Raw genomic sequence first — 14,627 nt, 5'->3', positions numbered from 1 at the left:
AAAGCCAATATTGCACATTTTGGATAAAGGATGTTTCTTGAAATAACCTTGCAACATGCTGAGGAAATGCTTTAAGACACCAGGAGTAATTCTAACCTGTTTACAGAGTAGAATGCGTGGAAGGATGGGGGTTTGCCGGCATTTCTAAAGAACCCGTCACTGGTATCCAGGTGCCTAGCTGTTTATATTGAATATTAATAGTCAGTGATGAGAAATGAACTGGCAGAAGTATACAATATCAAAAGAAACATGAATCGCACCGGGCTAGATTCTCAGCTGGTGTAACTTGGCATAGCTCCATAGGACAATGCTGATATATACCAGCTGAAAATCTGGCCTTGTAGCATAAATCCATTTAACCAAACCCAGCTCAACAGATGCTGTTGGTTAACTGAAACCCGGTTCTGTCCCCCAGAGCTAGCACTATGGTCTCCATTAGACTCCAGGTTGTCCATCTCTGCAACCGTTGAAGAGCTGGGGGTGACTTTCCCTGAGATCAGCTGGCTGAAGGGAAAGGTGGAAACTAATTTCCCCAACATCAGTGAACTGAGGTGGAGCATTTTTGCTGTCTCTGATTGCCAGCTGGCCTTGGGGGAGAAGAGGCTGCATTCCAGTTGTCCTCAAGTACAGTGCAAGGCCACCTGCCCCAGCTCAACAAGGGTCTTCCAAGAGTGTGGTATCTGGCTCGACCCCACCACACATACACAAGGCAGTAAGGAGTGGACAGTCTGCTGCCAGCACTTCCTGTTGGAATTAAAATCTCAGCAGCCTTTGTGTGGTTGCCAGGGTATAGTCAGCTGTCCCTAGGTGTGAGAGGCCCTGTGTAAAGTAAATTCAGATCCTTTCTATCGCCATCAACCGCTACGACCATTATTGTTTTATCTAGTATTGCCTACAGTTGAGATAGGGCCCTGTCGTGTTAGGTGCTGCACAAACACATAACGAGGTGGGCCCTATCCTAAGGAGCCAACAATCGAAATTTACAAGATAGGTACACGGTGGCAGAAAGGAAGGATAGTTATCCCCATTTTACAGATAGGAAACAGAGGGATTGTAATTTGCCCAACATCACACTAGGAAGTCTGAGACAGAGCTGGGAATTGAACCTAAATCTCCTGAGTCCCAGTCCAGTGCCTTAATTGCAAAACCAAGATCTCCCCATACTCCCAACAGCCCCCTTTAGCTGAAAACTGCTACTGTGCAACCTACCCCAAAGGCTGTGGCAGGTATCGGCAACCTTTGGCACGTGGCTCGCCAGGGTAAGCACCCTGGCGGGCCAGACCGGGTCGGTTTGTTTACCTGCCGGGTCCGCAGGTTCGGCCAATCGCGGCTCCCACTGGCCGTGGTTCACCGTTCCAGGCCAATGGGGACTGTGGGAAGCAGCGTGGGACGAGGGATGTGCTGGCCGCCGCTTTCCGCAGCCCCCATTGGCTTGGAGCGGCGAACCGCGGCCAGTGGGAGCCGCGATCGGCCGAACCTGTGGACGCGGCAGGTAAACAAACCAGCCTGGCCTGCCAGGGTGCTTACCCTGGCGAGTCATGTGCCAAAGGTTGCCGATACCTGCGCTGTGGTGATGACGCCTCCTCAACTTGTGAATCTCTGCAGTATCTAATAAAATCCCTTTGTGGACGGGAAGCCCCAGGGTGTAATTAAAGTGCAACTTTCCAAGCCAGAAGGATAACCATAATTGGGGAAATTTAGCCTGCAACCTGTTAGCGTGACTCAGAAAGGGCCATGGCTGGGATACTGAAGAAAGGGCTATGGCTGGCAGGTCAGGTGTTGTGTATATTGCAGGACTACTGCAACTCTGGGACCTTACATGGCTGTATTGATTGCATAGACCTAAGGCTGTGACTTCATTTGACCTGGTTTCCTGGTGCACACCATTATTCTATAGGTGTCGTGTTGGTGAGATAAGGAGTACAAGGAGGAAGCTTGTAGCTAGTTCCTGCAGGACTCTGCTCATGAGTGTCTTATTACTTGACTTTTTTCTACTCTATCATTACATTCATTTGAAGCTCTCCTGAAAGCTAGATTTCGGAAAGCTGTAAGTGATACTTAAAAATAATGTAACCAAGACTCCCTCAGAGATGAACAGCATAAGCATCATTTCCTTCATCAATACTGCACAGTAACAAGAGAGGAAGAAGTGAACCCCACCTTTGAACATGCTGGAGGTGTATTACGCCCATCCGCATGTGTACTAAACATCAAACAATGGAAACAGAGAGAGATGGTCCTTTTTCCCGAAGCAGGCCTGGTGTATGTAGATATAAGGTTAAAAATGTCCCCTGGTGTGTTGGCAAGAGAAAAACATCCATTTTCTTCCACGCATAAATGAAAGCAAAAATCAACAGGGTTATAATAAAACATGAAAGGCTTATGTGTAAGCTGGGAAGCAAGGCTTTGAATGGGTTCCTGGTGGTCTCAGGTGGTTGAAGGTATATCTATAATACAGAAAGCAATTAGAAACAGGTTTTCTATTAACTGGCTTACTTTGCTCACTGCTTTGATGAAACTGACCTTTCCTTCCCTCAGTACTGGAGAAGGTAACAGGTGTTAGGCAGACAAACCTTCACATCCAGATGTTCAACATGGACATTGATTCTCCATCTCTTAGCTTATCTCGCCGGCAAAGAATGATGCTGCAACCTTTTGTTTCTTTGTTTGTTTTCATGATGTCTGAATCCTGTCTCTAATTACCGCTCTCAGATGATCTCTTTGAAGGTATAAAACCAAGAGTAGATATGGCCCAAAGAACAACAGGCTGAATTTTGTTCCTAGTTCCTTTATTCCTAGTTCACAGGTACACCTCCCATTCAGATGAGCAGAGAGCTTAATTTGGTCCATTTTTAGGAGGTTAGGGCAAATTAATAGCCTCTGTTTCCCACACTATGGGTCATATTTTATCCTTAAAATTTCCAGAGATGTCAATGGGAGTTTTCCAGCAACATCAAGGATAAAATATGGATCATGGGGCTTAGTTTAGCCCTGGTGGAAAAAGAGACTTTCCTGGAGTCATTCCCACTTACACCAGGGTTGAATTGAGCCCCTAGTAATTTGGAAGAGGGCATTGGTTTTATCTTATGAAAAGAGTTGGGCAACTTTTGTTGACCAGAAATGACCTCAGCCTTTGAAGGCCTTAGTTGAATGATTCCCCCACCCCATTAAATGTATACGGAACTTAATTCACTTACTTTAGAAGGCTGAGTGGACCCTGCCAAGATTTGAATTTCTTGTTTATTAAATATGTGTGGTGGCTTGAGCCGTTCTGTGACTTTCCTCATGGCTGACAGGCTATGCTTTTAACTTCATCAGCAGGAAGAGGCAGAGCCCAGCTGTGGCTGATGTTACTGTATTCCTGTGCTGACCCAGGGTGACTGTTCAATCAGTGGATCAAACATTCCAATGGGAAGACTGCCTCCTCTAGGTGAGAAGCTCTAAAGAGATTCAAGGATTCTATCCAGGTGGCTTCTTTGTACCTTGGGAACTAAAAGACTGAAACTTGGAATGGAAGCTTTTGTATAGCTCTACCAACAATGTCCATAGAATATTTGCCATCTACGCCAGGAGTGGGTGTGACATTCCCCGGGGTACAATCTGGCCTGATGGACAGCTGTGTCCCCTTAATTCTCCAACCTGGCGTGTCTTTTATACTGCATCGTTCAGAGAATGACCACTCCTAGTCTGTTCACACACAGCCCCTCACATGCAAAGTTACTCCCAGCCAAATTATATAAATGCTTCTAGCTAGCCACTCCTGCAGAGCGACACCAGCAAGCTCCCAGTCCCAGACTTGTTGCCAGAAATGTGTCTTGTACCGCCCAACGCCTTCCTCGACAATACAAGCTCATAGAAAGTCTGTCATTTTGTGAATAGAAAATGAGATGTACAAACTGTTATCTCAAATAGAAGTTCCTAAACACTTCAGTCCAAACACACTGCTTAGATAAAACAGTAAAGCAAGTTTATGAACTACAGAAAGATAGATTTTAAGTGATTTCAAGTAATAAGGCATGAAAGCCAGAATTGGTTACAAAGAAATAAAAGGTAAAACTCAAACGAATACCTAACTTAACAAACTAAATGAATTTAAAGCAAAAATGTTTTTTCTCTCCACATGCTTACAGCGGTCTGACTGGAATTTCAGCCAGGTCCCCTACCCCGGTTCAGTGATGCTTCTTTTGTCTTTCCAAGCATTGTTGACTCTGTGACTAGACATGAGGGGGGAGAGGTGATTTGGGGCCTTTGTTCCTCATTTTTTATATCTTTTCTTCCCCTTTGAGACTCAGCTACATATGGGGTTCAGGCAACAGCCAGTCCATTTACATGGGAACCCCAGCTGTTCCATTGCCAATATATAAAGTTCTCGCTCACCCCCTTCTTCCTGCCAAAGAATGACCACTGAACCAGGTGATAGTCCACTTGATTTTTGTTGACCCCTCGCTGAGGTGTTGGCTAGCCTTTTGTCTCTGGGGAACTGGTCTGAAGCTGTTTTTCTAAACTTGGAACATCTCAGCAACATCATATACTAGAATCTTATAACTTTACATACAACGTTGACACATTTTGCCAGGACAATAATGTTCAGCAGATTATGATACCTCACAAGGCATCCTTTGCACAAAATTTGTCATGATGAAAAAGGATGAACATAGGGTTGCAGACTACCACAGTGGGCTGATAGCTTAAGACCTTGTGATGACTTTAGCTGTCATAGTAAGACCTACAGAAAGAGGTGCTCTCTCTAATAGCAGGGCCTCTGTCATTTAGGACTTTGAAACTCTACAAACTCCTTCTGGAAGTCAACCAGTAGCCAATAGATGTGATGTGCTTTCTAGCTGAGAAACTGCTTAGCGAATAGGCTACTTTGTTCTGTATTAGGTGAAGTTTCCCAATGGATTGATGGTGCCACCCCACGTAGAACAGGTGGCAGTAATCTAACTGGGAAGTGCCAAGGGCCTGCATAACCATGACAGTGTTTGCCGCTGAGAGTAAAGGATGCAATTTAGTTGCTAAAGGTGGATGAGAAGCTGTGACCTTGACAAACTGCTGTTACCTGGAAATCCAGAAGCAGCTGCAGATTCTACCCTTTCCAGATTGAGCACCTTAGAAATACGGGATTATTAATTATGAACAACAATAATTTGTATGGTGGTAGCAGCTAGAGGCCAGGACCCCATTTTACTTGGCACTGTGAAAACATAACAAAAAGACAGCCCCTACCCAGAAGAACTTGCAGTCTAAGAAAGTGATAGGCCAGACTCCACTAATAGGGATGTGGGTACTCTTTGCATTGCCTCTGTTTGCTTGTCCTATCCTACAAGGGGTTGTCTCATTCATGTCTGGGCTGAGCCTCAGCCAGCAAGTCATCCTCCATGGACCAATGTCTGGGAGAAACTGACAGACGTTGCACCTTTAGCTGGGTCATCGGCATGCAGAAGACACCCAGACTATGGCTATTAGCCAGGATGGGCAGGGATGTTGTCCCTAGCCTCTGTTTGCCAGAAGCTGAGAATGGGTGATAGGGGATGGATCAATTGATGATTCCCTGTTCAGTTAGTTCCCTCTGGGGCACCAGGCATTGGCCACTGTCGGTAGACAAGATACTGGGCTAGATGGACCTTTGGTCTGACCCAATATGGCTGTTTTTATGTTCTTATGACTTCTTCGCTAACATACCTAATAGCCCATATGCAATTTGAACAGGAGGAGGAACAAGGGGTAGCACAAGGCTCTGACTGGTTTCCACTGCTCAGTATTTGCGTTAAGCAACTGGCTGGTCGCACAAGGGTCTCTCATCCATTGTTTCCATTTGAAACATATGCCAAATAAAAATTACTTGGCCATTCTCTTTCCTCTATAAAACCTTTTTATAGAGGAATGATGGGGGGAAAAAAAATCTGAGAACAGATACAGCCAGTTGGTCAGCACTGACCATTTATTCTGGCTGATGTATTCTCTGATCCTATCTTTGTTGTCTGAAGGTTTGGCTCCTTTTGGCCTTTCCAAACCTTCGTATCATTGTGACGCTGCACCCCATATTCTTCATAAAAATATGGTTATGATAAATACGGCATAACTAAGATATGTTTTATGCAAGACGGGTCATGTCAGGTATCATTGAAAAGGTTGATTTGCAGAATGTGATTATACAATTTGTATACGTGTAACATTTCTGTATCTGAAGTTAGGAATATTGACTCTGTAACAATTACAACTGTGTGTGTACTTGGGGGAATGCCCACCCACAGTAGGCAATCATCCCGAATGAGCCATTTAAGAAGGACAATAGAACTTTGATACTAATCTCCCACCTTCCTGAGGAGCGTCCTGGGATGTTGCTTTGACACTGCAGGGTCATCTGATGATGTCACCTATTACAGAGCACTGCGTTGGACACTGTTAGTATTTTTCCACTGAAAACAAAGGGTTCCCACCTTATGTGGATTCTGTTTAAGGCTGGGGAGTAGATCAATCCGGACTCTTCTCCTTTGCCTGCCCAGGAAGGAAGACTGCTAAAAACACCTGGACTGAGGCCTTGTCTACACTACAAGTTTTGTCGCCAAAAGTGATGTCGACACCCAAAATTCAACATAATAAAAATCGCAATTTTGTATTCACACTTGCTCCCTCTGTCAGCAACTCGCGTCCACAGTGGGGGCACTATCATCGACAGTGTGAGCAATGCACCACGGGTACCTATCCCACAGTCGTTCTGTCGCTAGGTGTTGTGGGACGACCGAGCGGATCGCAGCGCATCTTGGGACAGTGCTAAATGTCCCGTGATGCATTGCTTTCTGTCCCAGCACTCCATGGGCTTCTGGCTTTCTTTCACAGCATTTTTCAATGGCCCTTCTTTGCTGTGCACCCCGGCATCTTTGTGACGAGGGATGGATCCCACACTCCTCTCCTATGCTCTGTTAACTGTCATGAAGACATCGCAGATGGCAGTGCATTTAATCATGAAGTTCCTAACTAAGGGAGACTCGCAGGCACCCGACATTCTGCGTGACATGGATAGGAGCAACTTTAGATTGCTTTTGGCATTCACAGAACAGCTGCAGAGGGTGGACCGTCGCTTTTGGACTCGTGAAACAAGCACTGAATGGTGGAATCATATCGTCAAGCAAGTGTGGGATGATGAGCAGTGGCTACAGAACTTTCGGATGTGGAAAGCCACCTACCTGGAACTGTGCACAGAGTTTGCCCCAGACCCGCAGCGCAAGGACACCCGAATGAGAGCTGCCTTCTTGGTAGAGAAGCATGTGGCAATTGCTGCCTGGAAGCTGGCAACGCCAGACTGCTACCGGTCAGTCGTGAATCAATTTGGAGTGGGGAAGTCAACCGTTGGGGCTGCGTTAATGCAAGTGTGCAGGCAGGGCTGGCTCCAGGCACCAGCCGAGCAAGCTCGTGCTTGGGGCGGCAGATTCTATGGGGCGGCATTCCGCCCAATCGTAGGGCGGCACGGACGCTTTTTTTTTTTTTTTTGTTCGCTGATCCGGCTGCCCAGTAGGGGGCGGCAGTGCAGAGGACGGGAGCGCCCTCCTGGGAGCAGGCTGCGTGCTCCGTCTGCTCCAGCCGGTGCCAGGTCTGTAGCAAGCCCGGCAGGGCAGCCAGCGTCCTTCCCTCCCTGCTGACCGGAGCGGCGCAGAGACCTCTCGGCAGGCGGCATGGCAGTTGGGGCCACGTGGCGAGCGCCCCGCTGAAGCCCTGGCCGCCCCCCTTCTCTCTCTTCCCCAGCTCCCTCCCCTTCCCCCCCGCTAGCTGGGGCACGTCTGCAGTGCAGGAAGTCCCCCTGCATCCTGGCTCCGGCCGCCCCGCAGGTTTTTTTTTTTTTTTTTTCCCCCTTGCTTTGCCGCTCTGGCCTCCCCCCAGGTTTTTTTTTGCTTTGCCGTTCTGGCCGCCCTGATTTCTTTTGTTGTTGTTGTTGCTTGGGGCGGCAAAAAAGCCAGACCCGGCCCTGTGTGCAGAGCAATAAATCCAGGCCTTACAGGGCCACCGGCAAGGTGAAAGAGCAAATTTGTACAGAGATACAGAACATGTTGGACCTGGGGGTAATTAAGGAATCTGACAGCTCGTGGACATCCCCTGTGGTCTTGGTCCCCCAAAAGGGATGGCGCTGTAAGATTTTGTGTTGACTATAGAAAACTTAATGCTGCCACTGTATCAGACGCGTACCCCATGCCAAGAATTGATGACATGCTGGATGTGCTAAGCCAAGCCAAATACCTCAGTACTTTTGACCTGACCTGAGCTGACTCATGTGCCACAGCTGCTCTAAGACTCCATAACTTGTTCCCCCGTATTTCCAGAGTCTGTCTTTGCTTGAGTAGCTGCTCTGAGCCTACTTCTAGCTTCCTTCTGGTTCCTTTACTCTCAATGGGCCTCTTTGTCTGCTCCTGCAGCTCCCTGGACTTTATAGCCTGCTTAGGTTCGGAGTCACGAGATAAATAAGCAGTTTCCCTACAGTTCTGGCAGCCGTTAGTTCAGTCATGTGTGATGATGATACCACTCAGGACAGAAGTTGATCCCAGAAACCAGGCCATTGTTGGTTTTGTAGTGGATAAACAACTGGGAAATTGCTTTTGGACTGGGAATGACAGAGATGGGCAAGAGATGTGAGGACACTCCCTTTGTCATGGCCTGCCCACCCCCTTCTACCGCTTGACAGCAGGACTCACCTAAAATCCCCAGAGCTAGACCTATCTCACTGGGTTCAATGTGAGTTTTCCATGAGTAAAGTCAAATAAGAACCTTGAGGTTTGGTCTGTTAACTACAACAGAAGTTTTTTCTAAGTAAAGTATCCAGGATTCGGCTCTGACAAAATATTTATCATTATGTTCTCCCGGGTTTTAATTTTGAGTTTATAAATCCAAAGCACTGAGCAAGGCTTTGCCATGCCAACAGCCCACTTGTGCCCACGTCTACTTGTGTTACACATACCACGCTCCGCAAATACAGCGTGTCTAATGATATTCACAAATAGCTGGTTCAATTGATTGTGGAATAAATTATTTGCAAATTAATGTTTCCACTATTAGACCTGCTCCAGAGAAAGTTGAACCATATTTGACAAATAAACTAGTTGATTTTTTTGGTTGTTGGCAAATAATGGGTGAAGACTTTTAGCAAAGGACGGGAAAAGATGGGGCAATTCCTAGGAGCTGCTTGGGTCTGTGGGAAGCCAAGGGCTGGTTGGTTATTTGCTGTGGTTGGACAAGGCTATGTTCATGCTCCTTCCAAATGTGCTCCCCACACCTCCCTCGCTCCATTCCCCATGCCCTTTGGGCACATCTTCCTTATATGGAACTGACCAACTGCAAATTTCCCCATTCCCATCCCAGGAGGGCTTGTCTCGATCTAGCCAACTGGCTTCTGTAGAGCACATTCTAGTAGAGATGGATACAAACCAAAACCCTGAATCTGAACACTTTCCCCCAATTTTTTGTGAAAGTCAGGATTCAAATCCAGATCAGAATCAGGATCCATTGTGGCTGGCTCATGGACTGAACCAAACCCTTGGATCCAAAATGGCCGTGAATTTATGGGGGCCGGGGAGATGGGTCAATCTGGATCTGAACTCTACGTGCTTCAGGCCCATCGCTTCTTTTCAGGAATGAATCCCAGCACGGCTGAGACCTAGAACTTACCAAGCCTCGCACACAGAATGAAGTGCTGACAGGACTGAAAATGCTAGGAACTGACTACGTTCCTGAAGAGTGGCAGATGGTCTAGCAAACTAGACCGTTAATCCAGCCAAATTATGGCAACAGATGTTTGAAGATGTTTGCATTCAAATTCAAACTGTTAGCCCTCTTGGATGAACCATACAGAACGAGGACGTTCACTCTCCTTATTAATTAAAAGCAAAAAAAAAAAAAATCCACATTGGTGATTGTGCCAAATTGCTGAAGCGTTTTTCACCTGCTGTAATTGAAAGCATTGCTTTTCCCCTTCAGGTGTAAAGGGAGATCCTGCGCTAAAGAAGGCCGAGAATCTCGCCGGTCTCTCTCCCAGCTCTGCCAGGCTGGACATTTTTAAAGGCCACAAAATAGTTAAAAAACACGCTTCTGTGTAACAGCAGGATCCACTGGAAGAACGGTGAAAGATTGGCGGACTGTAATGATGTGCGCTCGCTGTATGGAAATGCCCACCAGCCATCTGCAGTGTCCTCTCCGCTACACATAAGGGGGATGCGGCATCAACAGGAAGAGGGAGCATTATTGATGCTCTTGCCTCGGGGAGGGAAGCAGATAATGGATGTGGGATGTTGGCCGTGCTTTGTCATCAAACGAGGGGCCTGAAAGATGGTGCACTGGAATATTATCAGTCATTCCTTGATCAAGATGTAATACTATCAAGGTCCTTCTCTCTCTCTCTCTCTCTCTCTCTCTGCACTACTGAGTGCTTTCATATTGGAGGCTGCTATAGACTTTGACCTGTTTGGGCTAGTGTGCGGGGCCCTCCAACTCCCCCCCCCTTTAACCAATGAGACCCCCCAAAATCTGAAAGTGATGTGAACTTTATTCGATCACACAATCCTGATCTATAAGGACCCAGCTTGAAAACATCGTAGCAATAAAAAAACCAACCCTCTGACTTCCTCCACATGCCAGACTCCCGCCCTCTCTGTATCTTTATATATTATGTGTGGGCGTGCGCATGCTTAAATGTTATTTGTACGGTGCTATTGACAGGAATAGCACTTTACAGATAAATAAAAAGGTCAGTCCCTGCCTTGAGATTGCCATAACACAGCCAGGGCTGGCAAACATGGGGGTTTTATCACTTCTCACCTGTATTTAGGCAGATCAAATCATTACATATTTTACAGCACTCTGTAATGGCTTGATGCAGCCAAATGAGACCTCCCTCCCAGGGAGCGTAAGCGGCATATTAGCTTTATCACTTGATGACTCATAAAATGGTGTGCACCCCTTAGTGATTACCTGGCTTGCTCGACACATCTCTGCAGGGAGGATATATAAATGTTTGCATGATCAGTTTAAGAATGTAATGGCCCTTTCCATCTGCTTGTGAAATGTGGTGGCTTCCCTATTCATGTACCCATTGTATAGAGGAGTAAACCGAGGTACAGAGGTATTCATTGTCTTGCCCAGGGTTTCTCAGTGAGTGAGTGGCAGAGGTGGCATTAGAACCCAGGGCATCTTGACTTCCAAAGTCTCAGACACTCTGTGGATTGAGAAGCTGTTTCTAGAATGGTAAACCAAAAGGTATCAAAAGCAATGATAAGCCCTCAAAAAGTATTTGTTCCATGGGGACCTTAAGGGAGTCAGAGCAGTTCATTGCACTGCCAATGAAATTATTTAGATCCTTGTTTCTGTGAAATGAATGGGGGCTGGTTGGGATGGAGATGGAGGAAATAAGAACAGCCATTCTGGGTCAGACCAATACTCCATCTAGCCCAGTATCCTGTCTTCCAACAGTGGCCAGTGCCAGATGATTCAGAGGGAATGAACAGAACAGGGTGGTGATCCATCCTTTCGTCCAGTCCTAGCTCTGACAGTCAGAAGTTTAGGACCCCCCGGAGCATGGGGCTGTGTCCCTGACTACCTTGGCTAATCGCCCTTGATGTATCTATCCTCCATGAACTTATCTAATCCTTTTTTGAACCTAGTTTTACTTTTGGCCTTCACAACATCCTGTCATAACAAGTTCCACAGGTTGACTCTGTGCTGTGTGAAGAAGTACTTCTTTATGTCTGTTTTAAACCTGCTACCTATTAATTTCATTGGATGTGTTATGTTATGTCCATTCTTGTGTTATGTGAAGAGGTAAATAACACTCCCCTATTCACTTTTTCCACGCCATTCATGACCTTAGTCGTCTCTTTTCCAAGCTGAACAATCACACGCTTATTAACCTCTACTCATATGGAAACTGTTCCATACCCCTAATCATTTTTGTTTCCCTTCTCGGTACCTTTTCTAATTCTAATATATCTTTTTTGAGATGGGGCGACTAGAATTGCATGTAGTATTCAAGGTGTGGGTGTACCATGGCTTTATATAGTGGCATGATGATATTTTATGTCTTCTCATCTATTCCTTTCCTAATGGTTCTTAACATGCCAGTGGCTTTTTTGACTGGTGCTGCACTTTGAGCAAGTGTTTTCAGAGAACTATCCACAATGACTCCAAAATTTCTTTGTTGAGTGGGAACAACTAATTTAGACCCCAGCATTTTGTATGTACAGTTGCAATTATGTTTTCCAATGTGCATTACGTTGCACTTGTCAACACTGAATTTCATCTGGCATTCTGTTGCCCAGTCACCCAGTTTTGGGAGATCCATTTGTAACTCTTAGCAGATAGCTTTGGACTTAACTATCTTGAGTAGTTTTGTATTGTCTGCAAACTTTGCCATCCCTTTTCCAGATCATTTATGAATGTGTTGAACAGCACTGGTCTGGGTACAGATCATTGAGGGACCTCGCTATTTACACCTCATTGTGAAAACTGACCATTTATTCCTACCCTTTGTTTCCTGTCTTTTAGCCAATTGCTGATCTATAAGAGGACCGTACCTCTTATCCCCTGACTGCTTACTTTGCTTCAGAGCCTTTGGTGAGGGACCTTGTCAAAGGTGTCCTGAAAGTCCAAGTTCACTATACCAACTGGATCACCTTTGTCCACATGCTTGCTGACATTCTTAAAGAATTCTAATAGATTGGTGAGGCGTGATTTCCCTTTATAAAAGTGTTGACTCTTTCCCTAACATATTGTATTCATTTTTGTGTCTGAGAATTCTGTTCTTTACTATAGTTTCAACCAATTTGCCTAGTACTGAAGTTAGTCTTACTGGCCTGTAATTGCCAGGATCGCCTCTGGAGTCTTTTTAAAAATCCACATTACATTAGCTTATCTCCAGTCATCTGGTGCAGAGGCTGATTTAAGTGGTAGGTTACATACCACAGTCAGTAGTTCTGCAATTTCATCTTTGAGTTCCTTCAGAGCTCTTGAGTAAATACTATCTGGTCCTGGTGATTTATTATTGGAATAAGGACAGGAAAGTAGCAGTAGGTTAAGCATGATTGCACTTAAACTTAGGTCCCCCAAGCCTCTGTACTGGGACCGGTACCAATTTCATAGGTCAGTCTTTTAAGCAGAGTACGTTATCCACATTAGAAGTGGGCGGACAACTGACACATTTAGCTTTTTCTCTTCACAAGTTAATCTTGATCAGGTTGTGGTTTACAAATGTGTTCATTGTGCTCAGGAACTTGACAAATAGTTTGTACAAACAAACATCAGCATATGGATCGTTTTCAAAATGAATCCTATGAGTAGTCATTTAAGGAACCAAATCACACACTGCACATAAGTCATGTGGTATTGTTTCCAATTCCTAGTTGGATGATCTAGGATTTATAAACAGGGGAAATTCCTTTTTTTTTGGTTCCCAAGTTGTGAAATTCATAATTTATTTGAAGAAACTTTTGTACAAATATTAAAATGAGCTTTTCAAAATGGCCATGAACATACTTCACAAATGCACTCCTTCCCACTGATGACGCGTATACTTTCTTGTGAACAAAAATTCACTCAAATAAATACTTGCAAGTAAAACAGTCTGTGAATACAAGCAAAGTGAAGGGATGGATTTCATTATCAAGAATGTTCATCCAAAATTAAACACTGGGAAACAGGATAGAAAACTGGTGCAGTGAAGGAAATGATGTGGCAGCTTTTGAGAGAGTAACAGTAACAGGCGGGGAAGAAGTCTACAAATTTGACATTTGGGCCAAGATTTTTGAAAAGTGACTATTGATTCTAGGTGCCTTGATTTTTGGATGCCCAACTGAAAAAGGCCTGAATATCAAAGGGTGTGTGCTCAGCAATTTCTGAAATCAAGCCTTCAGAAGGCATGAAGATGGGCTCCAAAGTTTCAGGCATCCAAAAATCACTAGTCAATTCTGGAAAATGTGACCTTTATTTTGACAATTATTTCACTCTCATAACTATGGAATGGTGATGAGTGGGGAGGGCTGTTATTGGGCCTGGTGAGACACTTATATGGTGACGTCAAAATGACCATTTCTTCTCTTTGCCAGATATTTCTTCTGTCTGACGTGGTACATTCTGAGAGCATGTCCTCTTTTCCTGCTTTCCTGTGGCTTGCTTCTCTTTCATTTAGTTCTTTTCCTACAATGTACAGCAGTGAACCAACAAAAATTATGATGTTGGGACAATGAACACAGTTGATATTGTTCCCACTTTTGAATTTTTTATTTTATAACTGCTGGTGCTTCCTTCACCACTGCTTCATACAATATATTTCCAAGGGTTTGTGCCACTCTTCTCAGGAATGTGTGAATTCCTTCCCTGCCAGATAGATTGGCAACAAAGTTGGTAATCGGCTTCTTGCAGTATCTGGATCTTCCCCCTGATTGTGTTCTAGGAAGCTCTGTTTGTAATGAAATAGAGGAGGCAAAGACAGCAGCTGATGCTGTGAATGTTGGTTAGGGTTATGGTGGGGGAAAAAAACACAGTGCACAGATATATAATTACAGTTTATACACATATATTCTATATCTGTAACATATATTTATAGGGGTGTGTGTGTGTGTGTGTGTGTGTGTGTGTGTGTGTGTGTGTGTGTG

The sequence above is a fragment of the Terrapene carolina genome, unplaced genomic scaffold (assembly GCF_002925995.2).
Source record: "Terrapene carolina triunguis isolate 2854851 unplaced genomic scaffold, T_m_triunguis-2.0 Scaffold69, whole genome shotgun sequence".
NCBI classification, from domain to species: domain Eukaryota; kingdom Metazoa; phylum Chordata; order Testudines; family Emydidae; genus Terrapene; species Terrapene triunguis.
The sequence above is the reverse complement of the archived record's forward strand: the minus strand, read 5'-3'. Positions refer to the sequence as shown.